The sequence below is a fragment of the Nanorana parkeri genome, unplaced genomic scaffold (assembly GCF_000935625.1).
Source record: "Nanorana parkeri isolate BGI_ZX_2015 unplaced genomic scaffold, ASM93562v1 scaffold2473, whole genome shotgun sequence".
NCBI classification, from domain to species: Eukaryota; Metazoa; Chordata; class Amphibia; order Anura; family Dicroglossidae; genus Nanorana; species Nanorana parkeri.
Genome location: NW_017308741.1, coordinates 77573 through 92868, shown reverse-complemented (window position 1 = coordinate 92868; position 15296 = coordinate 77573).

The window sequence follows — 15296 nt, the reverse complement described above, 5'->3', positions numbered from 1 at the left end:
CATTGGTTCTTCACACATCTAGTTTCACTGATAAAAGACATTTGTATTTCAACCTAATTCTATGTACTTAAAAATATAAAAAACCCCATATTAATAATACACACTACTATATTTCAATGGGTACACTCAAACAATATATCATGAATATAGTTTGGATATTATAAAAGTAGATGTATAACATTTTACTTGAAATTAGTCAATTAAATAGGCATACAGATGCTGCATATAATATAATAATATAATAACATTATTGCTAATATCACTGCAATGAATAGTAATGTTACATCAGGCAACTTTTAAATAAGCCCCTCTTTCTATTCATTGAGAAAAAAACACTTTAAACATTCCAGTCTCTTGTACATTGTCTTCAGTAGAGGCACGAAAGTCATCAATCTCATTATAACCCAGGCTGACATGTCCTTATCTTATGTGCATAGATGAAAGTAGTCACTCGCACTCCATATTAAAGTCAATGTTCTTTATTGGCTGAGATAACACACATCTCCTTAGCGACGTTTCGAGACCATGCGGTCCCGAAGGCAAACACTCTCTTTTTGCCTGAGGACGGGACCGCATGGTTTCGAAACATCGCTAAGGAGATGTGTGTTATCTCAGTCAATAAACAGCATTGACTTTAATATCATGGAATGCGAGTGACTACTTTCATCTATCTACATTTCACGCATCCGTTGTCACCACCGCACCCACCCAGTTGGATTTGGGTTTTTGCCCAGTCAGGAGTGCGATGGGACAGGAGGATTAACTTATCTTATGTGCGTCTGGGACCCCACAATTTACGACCTGAGAATGTTTATGCTAAGATTTTTAAACTTTTCTGTGAGAGTCTTTGTCCAAGAAGAATAAACTCGCATTGACCTTCTAACGAGCACACAAAATGGCTACCATGATTCCCATATACAAATCTGTAAAATAATATGTATAGGCCTTTGAAATTGATTCCTTTCTGCCCAATAGTTCTGACACCTCTGGGAGTCATGTCTGTGGCTGTTGGAGTCGTGCAATGCATCATGGGACTCATAGTTTCACAACAGTTGGAGTGCCGAGGTTGCCTTCCCCTTATCTAATGTGTCACTGACCTGAAACACATATATATGAAGGAATTATTGGCTGTAGGTTACATAGTTACATACCGGTAGTTAGTCAGGTTGAAAAAATACACATGTCCATCGAGATGAGGTTTGTCCAGATCAGTGTTGATTAGGTAGTGAATGCAGGATAATGGTGACAGACCAGTTGCCGGAATCTGTAGACTGAATTGGCAAGTGGCGTTAAAGTTTACCAGCGGTTTCCATACAGTTTCAATCTTGAGCTGTGGCTACTCGAGATGCTTGAGTCATTTCCAGTTATCTAAGGGAATTTTGTTATGATGGAAACTCCGTTTAAGAATAGAAAACTGGTCAGTATCATTACCACATTGTACATTTCACAGGAAACACCACCATTATGATGAACCTTTAATTAGTCTCGTTTAGAATTAGGTCAAATATTAGCTACTACGATGTAAACAAGTCAGCATATTATTACCAGGAAACTGAGAAAAACAAACCTGCCAAATTTCCAGAAATATCTGAAATTTGAGCAAGTCTTGTGATTTCATTTTGCTGTCTGTATTTAGTTTTTCCATTAAAGTGGACCTAACATTAGATATACTTTGTATGTTGAGTACAAATATGCTAAGTGATGTGTATGCATAAGATTCATTTATTTACCTCTCATAGAGATCACAGTACTCCCCCTGGTACGCACAGAGGGAAAAAGTCAGTCATTTGGCATTCTCCTGGCTCCTCTTCCTCTGCACTCCTCTATTTGAGGTTTCATTCAGACTGAAGACAAAAAAATCTGCTGTGCAGGTCTTTTTAAATGAAGCAACGTGCTCTGGGAATCTTTTGTCACATGTTAAATGTAGTACATACAAAACAAAAAACTATTTGAATAAAACAACCTAACATAACATATAAATAAGGTTCAATGTAACAGGTGAAGATAATAGCTGAGGGAAAAAAACAGGTCCCTTTACACTTCATGCTTCCATACATGATTATATTGCTCCAGATGAAAGAATCTAGGGGTACGCATGAACGTTATTTAAACAGTGAAAACAAAAAAGTGCAATGACAGATCACAACCAATTAGAGTTCACCAAGTACAAGCCGGATTCTGGTTGTTATATATAATGCAATTTGAATGTAAGTGTACGTATATCAGCGTTTCTTAACCTTGTTTTCCAGTCATGGGACTCTTTAAAGTATGCAAAATATCGAGGCACCCCAGTCTAAAATGTCAAAGATTGTAAGGGGGACCCAATGCAAAAATACATACAAGCAAATGGGTTTCCAACTTCACATAGAAGTGCACCTTCAAATCACACCTATTCGGCATTTCTTACTACTGTTTATAGCACTGGATATATTTCCGGTCAAAAGAATGCGCCCTGTGGAGACACACACAGGAACGCGATGTTCTCAACTGTTTCCACCTGTTTCCAATTAAAGAGATTATCCGAAACACTTAAATCGGATAACCAAAACCCTTGCTAAACAACGCCCTTCTGACGAAGCCCTGGTGGGGGGTGAAACGCGTCATAGGCGTTAGCTAGGTGTTTTCATGTGACTGCTTCGGCTGAGGCCGCCCTGGCTTTTTGCTCAAAATTTCATTGATAGCTTTTTGATACTTGGTATATCCTATTTACCAGAAAATATCTAGAACCCCAAGTCGGAGATAGAGAAAAAAAACATTTGTTCAATCATTGATGTATTCAGGAGCAATAGAATATATATACATCATTGGATCCAAGCAAGAAGGATTTTCCTTTTCCTTTACCTTCGAGCGAGATACAGCCAACAAGACGAACCAGAGCAGTTGTTCAGTAAAGGTGCATATCTACAGCGAACAGGAAAGCCGAGATAAGGTTATTTGTCTCCTGAACCCACTGCATCTACCACCAAGTTTCGTTATGCTTGACGGCAAAATTATCTCGATCTCTTGATCTCCATTCAGGAGGAAAAAGAAATACCATTGAGCAGGATATAAATCCACGCTATAATTATCCAGCCAAAATGATATCCTCTCCTCCGTTTTGTCATTTTGGAGACAACCACCACTTGAATAAAGGTATTGGTTCAGTAAAGGCACATTTCCACGGATGTAGAAGAAAAAGCCGAGATAAGGTTAAATATCTCCTGAACCACTTGTATTTACAACCGGATCTACTTACATCAGTGGCAATATTACTCTGATCTTCAGATTCTGACCCATGGGCGAGGAAATACACCACTGTGAGTTTAACCCATATATCTTTACTAACCACATGCAGTATTTTTTATGTTGACTATTCTTTTTCTTCCTTTTTTTCCTTCATACACGTGTATGTTTTTGTGTAACTCTTGTGTAACATGTAACTCTTTAGTGCAATTTTTGACTAAAAAACAGATATCGTTTTCCTACTTTTTGGAAGTTCTAGATACAAGGAAATTCTCCTGATACCAAGTATAACAACCATATACGAAAATATTGAGGCATTCCAGGGTGAGCCCTTCATTTATTATTGTGTCCACATGCATTTTTCAATCATTAGCCGAATGCAGTCATATACATGTTTGTTCGTGTTTTGATATTTATGTGTGCTTTTTAAAATATATATTTAAAATAAATACACTTTTATGGACATTTGTTGTATACTTTAAAAAATAATGGTGGGATCCCCTAACGGGGAAAACTGTGTGTTTTGCTAGTATATAGAAGCAGGGGACCCTCCATTTCATTAAATTTTTTGTTATACTGTAGCTCGCGGTATACTAAGATGCCGCAGTATAGCGCAAGCTGCTGCTCGTGGTATACTGAGACGCCGCAGCTGAAGCGGATCCCGACAATTGTGCCGGGATCCGCCCAGCTGCATGACTGACAGCTGGCTCTGCCTATCTAGAGGCAGAGCCAGCTGTACCCGCCCCCTCCCCCGTCCGTTCAGCTTGTCAGCGCTGGCGGATCGGAGCGGGGAGGGGGGAATCCAGCCCCTCCCCAGGATCGAGAGGTGAGCGAGCGCCGGTATGTGTTCGCTCACCTCCCGATCTACTGAGCCGACCTGTGACAGTCTCATTGTCACAAGTCGGCTAGAACTATGAGGTGAGTGAAAAGCACTCACCTCATAGTTCTCCTTTAAGTAGAATACACATTTTCTTTGCATAAAACAAAAATCCTTAGTGGTAGTATTAAACTCTCTCCCATCTTGTTTGAAATACTGAATCCAGATGAAAAAAATATACCTTCCCAGCAAAGTATTTTATTACATTGCTGCCCAAGGGCTCATAGTCATTATGTTTCCAAACAGCTCCAACTCTCTAAGTGTCATGGGTCCCCAGACCGTATGCAGGTACCCACACGGGAAGACCAAACACATATGACCACACTGGACAAGGCAAAATGTGTTATATACAGTTTATTTGTAAACAGCACAACCAAATAAAACACCCAAAAGCAAACCTGAATAAGTAACGTGAAATATAACCCCGACACCTATAACATATAACATGAGCAAAAACAGATATATACAGGTAACAGCAACAGGACCACAAGCAGGTAATGGCAACAGGACGACAAGCAGGAATCAGGCCTTAGGTCTATAAGTAGGTAACAGGGCTCAGGACTGCAAACAGGTAACAGGGCTCAGGACTGCAAACAGGTAACAGGGCTCAGGATACACAGGAAATAATAACAAGATACTGAGCCATCGTCCTGACTGCAGGGAGGGTTTAAATACCCTCCCAGGAAGCACCAGGTGATGGCTAAGTGCTGACAGCTGGGAGACACCCGCAGGTGAGCACTGGAGCTGCATGTTCCAGCACCACCCAGTGGTGGTCTGATACCTAACAGTTCATGGCTGCCTGGAGACACCTGCAGGTGAGCACAGGAACTGCAGGGCTTAGCTTCAACGCCACCTGGAGGCGCTCTGGATCCTAACACTCAAGTTAGCTTCCCTGAACTTCCTGTCCAGTACAAGATCACAAGGGACAGAGCAGAACAACTGTCCATCTATTAGTTTGTACAAGGGAGCAAGGAGGAGGGGGGAGCAGAGAGTTTTTTTTACCTTGCTATGCCTGTGTGTTTCCACAGCTTACTAGCACACACAAAGGTGGCTTCATAGGACCCTGCAGGGGAAAGAAGCCACTTTAATATCACATTAAAAGCCTTTTTTTTGACACCAGGATAGGGGAATAACCCCAAACAGACCTAGGAGGCATTTGTTAAGGTAAGAGTATATTAGGTAAAGCAAAGGAGTCACTAATAAAGACGGATGTTTCTGTGCCATAAGGAAGATATAAAACAACATTGCCAAACTGTAAGGCAGAAATGGGCCTCCTCACTCCTTGCACTTTTTAGCTAACAACCCTGATGCTAAAGGAATGTGTATGTGTGAATATTGACTTTATAATACTTAAAACTATGAAATGCCAGAAGTTTGTGATTACATTACAGTTTATAGTTGACATGTATGCAGTCAGATTCAACAGATTATCCATTGTTATGTAAAATAAACTTTACACCTTCATCCACCACATCAATAGGCTTTTTGAGGTGAAGTATCCGTCTGCCATTTTCTTCTTTGATAGCCAAAAAGTGGTCCCTGTGTAGTGATGACTCAAACTTGTAGGCATGATGCCCCGTACTGAACATTCTTGCAAAAAAGATAATGTCACTCCTGTTTCCGCTTATTGAACTTGGAGATTGTCCTTTCTACAAAAAAAAAACATAATAATACATAAATCATCATACATATTATGTAAAATGTTTGTTTGCAGTAACAATTCTGATTGCTCACATCTCAGGCCAGCAAAGGTGGCAGGAGCTGATATTGGGAGTGGGTCAGCAGAGGTGGCAGGAGCTGGTATTGGGAGTAGGCCAGCAGAGGTGGCAGGAGCTGGTTTTGGGAGTAGGCCAGCAGAGGTGGCAGGCGCTCGTTTTGGGAGTAGGTCAGCAGAGGTGGCAGGAGCTGGTTTTGGGAGTAGGTCAGCAGAGGTGGCAGGAGCTGGTTTTGGGAGTAGGTCAGCAGAGGTGGCAGGAGCTGGTTTTGGGAGTAGGTCAGCAGAGGTGGCAGGAGCTGGTTTTGGGAGTAGGTCAGCAGAGGTGGCAGGAGCTGGTTTTGGGAGTAGGTCAGCAGAGGTGGCAGGAGCTGGTTTTGGGAGTAGGTCAGCAGAGGTGGCAGCAACTGGTATTGGGAGTAGGCCAGTAGAGGTGGCAGGAGCTGGTATTGGGAGTAGGCCAGCAGAGGTGGCAGGAGCTAATATTGGGAGTAGGCCAGCAGACGTTGCAGGAGCAGGTATTGGGGATAGGCCAGCGGAGGTGGCAGGAGTTGGTTTTGTGAGTAGGCCAGCAGAGGTGGCAGGGACTGGTATTGGGGGTAGGCCAGCAGACGTGGCAGGAACTGGTAATAGTGTAAGCAGCAGGCCAGCAAAGGTGGCAGGCGATGTTAATGGTGGCAGGCCAGCAGAGGTAGCATGAGCTGGTTGTGTCAGGCAAATTTCTCTTTGTAACAAATCTGTCTGCTGCTGCGCATGTATTAGGGATCCAAAGGGATGGTCATCCAGCAATGGTTCCTCACCTTTATTTCCTGAATCCAAGAGTCCTTATGCAAGGATTGTAGCATTAAAGAGCACATTCACCACAAGTCCTTGGTGTCATTGAGGACAAAAGTATACATATGGTTTTGTCTTACCTTAAAGGTAATCTCCTTTTCTGATGTGCAACACATGTGGAATTTTTCTTCATTAACAGAGACACTGAAAACCACAGAAAGACATTGCAATGGATCTGTTGTTCTGTACTTTTCAAGTAAGAAGTTTTTTTCATCTGGAAAAGCAAAAATCAGTAAATGTGGTGCTTACAGTAGCAATTCTTACAAATTATTATTTGATTTAAAGTGTAAGTAAATCCAAGCAATGGCTTTCTTTAATTTGCTCTGTTTGGGTTTGGTAAATATACAATTGAAAGCATTTTGTTATATGTTTTGGATAAGGGCAAAAAAATACCAGTTGAACTTGTAAGAAATTCAGAGATGTCCTGTGTCTTGTGCACTCATCTTGTGTTCTCAATAAGTCTAATTAGCCTGCCTAGTTCTTGTTTTGTGCCTGCAATTCAAATAGCCTTTATTTTGAGGGAAATAGACAAGGGCTAAAATTTGTATTTGAAAAGTGTAGCAAAAGACAACTGGGAGGGCTGACACCCCTTAGTTCACAAAAAAGCTGTGTGTTGTCAGCCCACTACAGGACTAAGGAGCTGGGTGCATTTTTTGGTACATCAACAGGTATTTCCCCCTACTTGCCGGCCGTTGTAAAAATCCGGCTGAAATGTAAAAACAGGCAGCAATGCCTGTTCACATGCAAGTGATCTGCCGGCTATGAAGCCGGCGGATTGCTTGTATAAAGTGCCGGTCCATGTCGCACCCGCCTCCCACTGGTCCTGGGCCCCGCTGAGCCTGGTGCGAACCCGGGACCAGCATAGTGACTCTGTGACAGGGGATCAGAGGGTGATCGGTACACGATCTCCCTCCGGTCCCCTCTCCGCTGTCAGAATGCGGAAGTGATGTAATATACACCACTTCCGCATACTTGTGTCACTCTCCAGCTTCAGATGCCAGAGAGAAGCTGATGAAGCAGATCTCTGCTTCATCAGCTTCTTTGGGGGGTCCTAGGTGACATTATCGGTCTTGGAGACCCCCTGATGTCTCCATAAAGAGGACCTGTCACATCCTGTTTGCTATCACATAGGGGGTTGTGATAGCAATAAAGTTAAGTGGAAAAAAAAAAAGAAAAAATAATTAAAGTTGCAGAAAAAAAATTTAAGTCAAAGAATTAAAAAAACACAACATTTTTTTTAAAGTCCCCACCCATACACACAGCCATGCAAACATGTGTTGGGTGCGCATAGGTGCAGAAACGACGATTGCACCCATTACGCCGCACATGTTACATATCGCCACCAACGTCGCAGTGAGAGCAATAATTCTAGGGCCATTAATCACCGATAACACTAAACTGATGAGTAGTAAAAGCTTTAAAAGTGTCGCCTATGGTCAATTTTGGGTATGGTAATTTTTTGTGATTTCGCGGCTGCACGCAATTTTAAAGCTTGACATGTTTGGTGTCTGTTTACCCGAGGTGACCCCGTCTTTTATATTTTACCAAAAAATTGGGTAATAATAACTGTTTCCTAACATAATTTTAAAAAAAAATAATTTTCAAAATCTTCAGTAATTTTTTCATTTATATGGTAAAAAATAAATACCCCAGTGGTGATTAAGTACCACCAAAAGAAAGCTCTATCTGTCCCCAAAAAATGGTATAAAATTAATTTCAGTACAGCGTTGCATGACGGAATAAATGTCAGTCAAAGTACTGCAGCGCTGAATACTGAAAAATGGCCTGGCCAGGAAGGGGTGTAAACACCTGGTCAGCAAGTGGTTAAAGGGAAAATCATGGGGACATTTGCATGTATTGCATAGATGTACTGATATGATATCATGATACCACTGCAGCTAGGACTTAAAAACCTGCCTAAAAAAATGTCAAACCCCTTGTCCTTGTAAATATATCTAAAGATTGTCCACAGTATTCAGTAGAATCCACTTGTTGAGCCCCTTGTGCAGCTTCTCCCTTCCCCTATCTAATCTCTGCTGTGCAGAGTGTACAATAGATTACAAAACACTGATACTATGTAAATGTGGATACTCAGGGGTTAATTTACTAAAGGATATTAGGCTGTTCACTTTGCAAGGGAATCTACACTTTGTACAGGATGTTTCGCCTTGGCTTAGTGAATAAGGTGAAGCTCTGCTGACAATCATCATCCATTCATTGAAAAGCAAAAATACTGTTTTTTACACCACATTCACTTCCCCAGTAAAGTGCAAATAAACTTACAAAGTGAACAGCCTGTTTGCCTTTATTAAAGGAGAACTATGGGGTTAGGGCTTTTCCCCATAGTTCTCCTTAGGGTAACGGGAGGACACAAACTAGCGTCCTCCCGTCACCCTAAGCTCAGTATACCGCGAGCTACAGCTCGTGGTATACTGAGACGCCGCAGCTGAAGCGGATCCCGACAATTATGTCTGGATCGGCCCAGCTGCGTGAGTGACAGCTGGCTCTACCTATCTAGAGGCAGAGCCAGCTGTACCCGCCCCCTCCCCTGTCCGTTCCGCCAGTCAGCGCTGGAGGATCGGACAGCGGAGGGGGGAATCCAGCTCTCGGCAGTGACAGGATCGAGAAGTGAGCGAGCGCCGATATGTGTTCGCTCACTTCCCGATCTACTGAGCCGACCTGTGACAGTCTCATTGTCACAGGTCGGCTAGAGCTATGAGGTGAGTGAAAAGCACTCACCTCATAGTTCTCCTTTAAATCAACCCCTTACACTACTTGCGGTTCAGAAAATACATTTAGTTATTCATGAGTACAGAGTTGCATTAATTTGTATCTTGTCTGGCTAGAGTTCAGCTTTAAAGGAGAACTATGAGGCGAGTGATTTTCACTCAACCTCATAGTTTGAGGCGACGCGTAATAATGAAATTGTCACAGGTCGGCTCAGTAGATCGGGAAGTGAGCGAACGCATACTGTCCCTCACTCACTTCTCGATCATGTCCCTGCAGAGAGCCGTGACTGTCACTCACGGCTCCCTGCAGGGATTGCCCCCCCTCCCCGCTCCGATCCTCCAGCGCTGACTGGCGGAAGGGACAGGGGAGGGGCGAGTACAGCTGGCTCTGCCTCTAGATAGGCAGAGCCAGCTGTCAATCACGCAGCTGGGTGGATCTCGACAGTAATGTCGGGATCTGTCCCGGCTGCGGCGGTCTCAGTATATCGTGAGCTGTAGCTCGCGGTATACTGAGCTTTGGGTCACAGGAGGACGCTAATTTATGTCCTTCCGTGACCCTAAGGCCCCATTCACACTGAGCGACTTGCGATATTAAGCGATATTGAGCGGCTTGCGATATTGAGCGGCGAGATGTGAACAGCTCCATTGAAATGGATTGGAGAAGCTACATAGAGCGATATCTCGTGGAAATATGAGCGATATCGCTGCAAAAATCGCTCGATAAATCGCTCAGTGTGAATCGGGCTTTAGGAGAACTATAGGGGAAAAACACTTACTCCATAGTTCTCCTTTAAGGTAAACTTAATTGTTAGGCAATTTTGCAAGGAATACGCTATCCAAAGTAATGTATATTGCACCATAAGCTTCATCTTTGGTAAGCTACTTGCACAACTAAAGCATTACTGAGATGGCAAAATTTCTTGTGACAACAGTTGTATACGCCATACAGTTACAGTAATTGCTGAACCTAATGCTTATTTTGAAAGATTTTAGCAAGTGTACTGCATGACCTCTACAAAAGGAGGCAGGCAAGAATCTGAAATAAAGTTTGCTATTTTCCAAGCAACTTGCATAGTTGCTTGGAAAGGAAACTTTTTTTTTTTTTTTGTAGGGCTGAAAAAACAATTGATTCCCTCATTTATGCTAACTGTATGGATGGTGCCAGGGCCGGCCTTAGGGGTGTGCGAGCCGTGCGACTGCACAGGGCGCCATGGCAACAAGGGCACCGTGCGGTCGTCACAGCTCGTCCTGTGGGCGGCTTCTCTCCCCCTCACTGGCTATCCGATATGACAGCGCTCCCTCGTTTACCACCATTTTATTCTATAGGGTCTTGGCATTCAGAAAATATATAATGTTGGGGGGTTTTACGTCATTTTCAGGCCTAAAATGTGGAATATAACATGGGTGCAAAAATTGAAAAAAGGGCCTCAGTCATGAAGGGGTTAATATGTTTCTTTGCTGCTTAACAAAATAGGAGTCTTTAAATGGTGCGGATATTGGGGAAAATGGGTGTGGTTACCGGGGTGTGGCCACTAAAGGATGTGGTCACTAAGGGGTGTGGTCACTGAGGGGCGCTGTAAAGCTTTCTCGCACAGGGCGCCTAAAGGCCTAAGGCCGGCCCTGGATGGTGCAATCTTCCCACTGTCTATTTTATTGTGACAGTGGCAGATATGGCAGAATACCCGAACAATGACTGCAGCTGGCTGGCTGCAGCTAACATTCAGCTGAGATTTCTCAGAACAGCTCCTTTCACAAAAGTCGATTGAAACATCGACGTTTGTCAATCAGGGGAGTTTCCATCGGGGACACACACTGGCCGAAGTTTTGTAAAGTCAGCAAAGATTGACAGGGCTTTTAATAAGGGATGCACTGATACCGATACTAGTATCGGTATCTGTGCCGATACTGAATATTTGGGCCAGTACTCTTACTCTCCAAATGCTCTGATACTTACCCCGATACCAGAACTTCCAGTCAGAAGGATATCTCCCTCTGACCGGCGGTGCCACAAGGGATTATGACCCTGATTGGCTAGGGAGCTGGCTTCACTTGTTGCTAGGCAGCCTGGTTTGCTAGGCAGCTAGGAAGCCACACGCCACGTTATGACCTGCCTCCCGCCTTCCTAATTGGTCAGGAAGCCAGGCTGCCTTGGAACAAGTGAAGCTGGCTTCCTAGCCAATCAGGGAGCTGGGCGGCACGTCATGACCCACCTATTGGCTTCCTGATTGGCTAGGAAGCCAGCTTCACTTGTTGCTAGGCAGCCTGGCTTCCTGATTGGTCAGGAAGTCACGCTGCCTCGCAGTGTTGCGAGGTAAGTGAAGCTGGTGTTCTTTCAATAGAACATTGGCTTCCGGATCATTCGGGTCCACGGATGCCAGTATCGGTATTTGATAGCGTGGCTCTATGTGCCTCCATATCCCCAAATAAACTTCTGTGTGCCTCCATATCCCCAAGTGTACCCCTGTGCTCCTCCATATCTCCAAGTGTACCCCTGTGCTCCTCCATATCTCCAAGTGTACCCCTATGCTCTTCTGTAGCTCCAAGTGAACCCCCTGTGACTCCGACATGTCCCTATGTGCCTGTGTGTATCTCTGTGTGTATCCCTGTGCCACCAGCGCATCTCCAAGTGTGTATCACCATACCTCCAAGTGTCCCTCTATGCAGAGGCGTAACTAGAAACCCCAGGGCCCCGGTGCAAGAAACCATTGAGGGCCCCTCCCCCCAATAAAAACACGATTTTGATACCTTTTTTTTTTTCTTCTATTAAATGAAAAGGTTTTTTTTTGTTTTTTTTCAGGGCTAGTTCACACCAGCTCCAGTGTGTTCCGGCCGATTTAGTGCTGGAACACACTGGATTGCAACCCGGCCAGCTCACTGCGTTCTGGTGTGTTCCAGCAATGCATTATAATGTAAATAATAACAGCTTTTTAACACTCGCCCCCCCCACAAAACACACACTCATTTGTGCATCCCTACTTAATAATATAATGTATTGCTGGGACTTGTGGTCCTGCATAGTTGGTGCTATGCTGCCCGTACATGCTACGGGTGGCTGTGCAGGGATGTAGCGGCAACTCTCTGGAGGGGGGGCCCTCTTCTTCCTCGCTGGGCCCCCCCCAAGTGGCCGAACGCCAGGGCCCGGTCGCAATTGCGACCGCTGCGACCCTGGTAGTTCCGCCAGTGCCTCTGTAGGTGTCCACAGTTTGTTTGACTGCGCAGAGCCCCTTCCTGAGCCACAATCCTTCACCTGTGCCCCGATCCAGAGACTCTGTATAGTACTGTCCGTATTTTAGCCACATGCAGCTGTAGAGAAGTCCCCTGTGTATCCTTCCGCCACTGTGGTCTGTGGAGGAAGGAGACGCTAGACAGAGCTGACTTTGCTGTTGTTTCAATGGTGGTCACGTGACCGGACGAAAAGGGCGCTATTGTGAAACTCCGCAAACTGAAGCGGCGCAAACCGAGGACTACCTGTATTGTATTTCTTTGTTGTGTGCTGCAATAATCCAGAATGTTCTACCTTGGCTTCCTTGATGATCGTTTCCAGCATCCATAAACACTACATTGACATTATCAGGATCCTTGTATCTAGCTGCCAAGTATTCATGGAAGTAGTTCATAATACTGCACTTGATGGGGTTTTTTGCATTTTTCCAGGCATCCACCTCAATTACTATAAAAAAGAAATAAGACTTTATTTGACCATATGGACACAGAAATGTGTTATACGCTACCTATTATGCACTTGACTCTCCCCTATCCACCAAATAAATCACTAATCACATATAGGCAACTTGAGTTACTTGATTGCTTTAATAACATTTGATCCTGTAAATTGCAATTCAAGGATACGATCACCCAAAAATAGAAAAATGTAAAAATTCAATAGAGTTACATCTGCTAATTCATATCATGTCTCTCTGTATCCCGTATTGATCAGTAAAACTGTAATAAACCTGCATTCAATTGCTGTGTATAAAAGAACTTTAATGTTAAAGTGGAAATATCAGCAAAATAAAAAATGAGTTAAAAAATCTGAGAAAAAAATGGATTTGCCTTGCAGAACTTTGTGTTTAAATCCATGGTGTATTAGAGGTAGCTGCTGCAATCTCCAAAGTTCTGATACCCCTGAAAATCAGAAGAAAATGTCTATACATAAGAAGGTGTGAGGAGATTTGTGGGCTCACCTATTGCAGTATATTGAATCAGCCGGTGTAACAAGTTGGAATGATACAAAATTGCAGTAAATACTGCTGTGCAAACCTTTCAGCATCAGAGCAGTTTATTGTGACCCCCAGTGTAAAATGACCCCAATGCTGCAGGACTAAAAAAGCATTGTTCTAGTCCTGCAGCATCATCGCTGTCTTGAACTCTCCTCAAGTGCACACAAAATTGCTACATATCCATCTCTAATCTTCTTAATGCCTTCATAACTTTCAACGCCCACTCTAACTTTAAAATAATTCTAAATAATGCAGATGCACTAAATTTTTCTATTCCATGTGACTTTTGCTGAACGACCCAACAAACATCCCTTTTAAATGGGCCACTATGCATTTAAGTATTTAGGGGTTCAACTGCCTGTGGACATCTCCAAAATATTTGAATTAAATTGCCCCCTTTCCCAGATTACTAAACATGACCTTAGAAGATGGCATCTTAAAAATGTTCTAAAAAGGAAAGTGCTACCAAAGTACCTCCAAAATCTACACTGATGGGTATGATGAGAAGAGGAATCGGCTTTCCAGACCCTGTCAGTACTCCCACCAAAACATTGTAGGCCCAAGACCAGGACCAGGACTAGGCTGGATGGGAGTGTGCATCTACTTCCTCATACATATTCCCATCATTCCCCCTTGCCACTTTTTTGTTTCTTTCTATCTCATCTCCTTGCCTTCTCTCTTTACTTCATCCTAACTACTCCTTGAACCTATAACTCTTCAACAATTTTTTTTCTATACACCTACCCCTATTTCCCATGCGGAAAAGAGATTCTCCAGTGTCTGCAGCGATAATTACTCTAATGTCCTCCAAATGATATATAAAAAATCTTAAAAGGTAGATAAAAAGGAGATTTTCCAATGCCCGCAATAGGCATTGTCTCAAAAATTACCCCAAAATTATACATTAAAGAATCTTGCAAAGTAGAGTATTCATAGAAATAACTGCCTCACCACAGGGATAAGGAGCAAACATACTCAGTTTTCTTCAACTTTCTCCCAGTGATGAATGCAGAACTGATCTTCCGTGTAAATGTTAAATAACAGAAACAAAGTTTTACCCCTTTGAGGGGATCCCACCATGACTTAAAAAGTCTTCAAAAAATGTAGTAAAACGTCTGTCTGTTTTTTGATATGCGTGCATTTTTACATTTAATTATCTAATAAATTCATACGTTTTACTACATTTTTTGAAGACTTTTTGAGTCATGGTGGGATCCCCTCAAAGGGGGTAAAACTTTGTTTCTGTTATAACTAAAACAGGGGACCTACCATAAATTTATATACTTAGTATTGTTACGAGCTATTTACTTTGTTTACCTCCCTTCCCCGTTTATATATCTAAATGTTAAATAACACAGTTTGTTATGTGATCCCTGTTTTCTTTAAAGGGTAACTCCACTTAAAAAAGTCAATTTCCTGTGGGTGATCAATGTACATTGCAAGTATTTTAACAAACTTAGCTGCAGATTTCTACCTGTTTCTGTTCTAAAGAAATCACATTTTGTTGCAGCATGTCCTTTCCAAACTGATTCCTAAATTAGTGGGTCTGGGTTCATTATAATCAGTTGGTGGACTTTCTGTGTTGTAATGAGGAAAGTTGCAGTGTTGGCATCCCATTAACCTCCCTGGCGGTCTGATTATTTTATTATTTTTCCGTTTTTTCTATATCTTTTTTTTTTTTTAACTTTTAAAATTCCCGC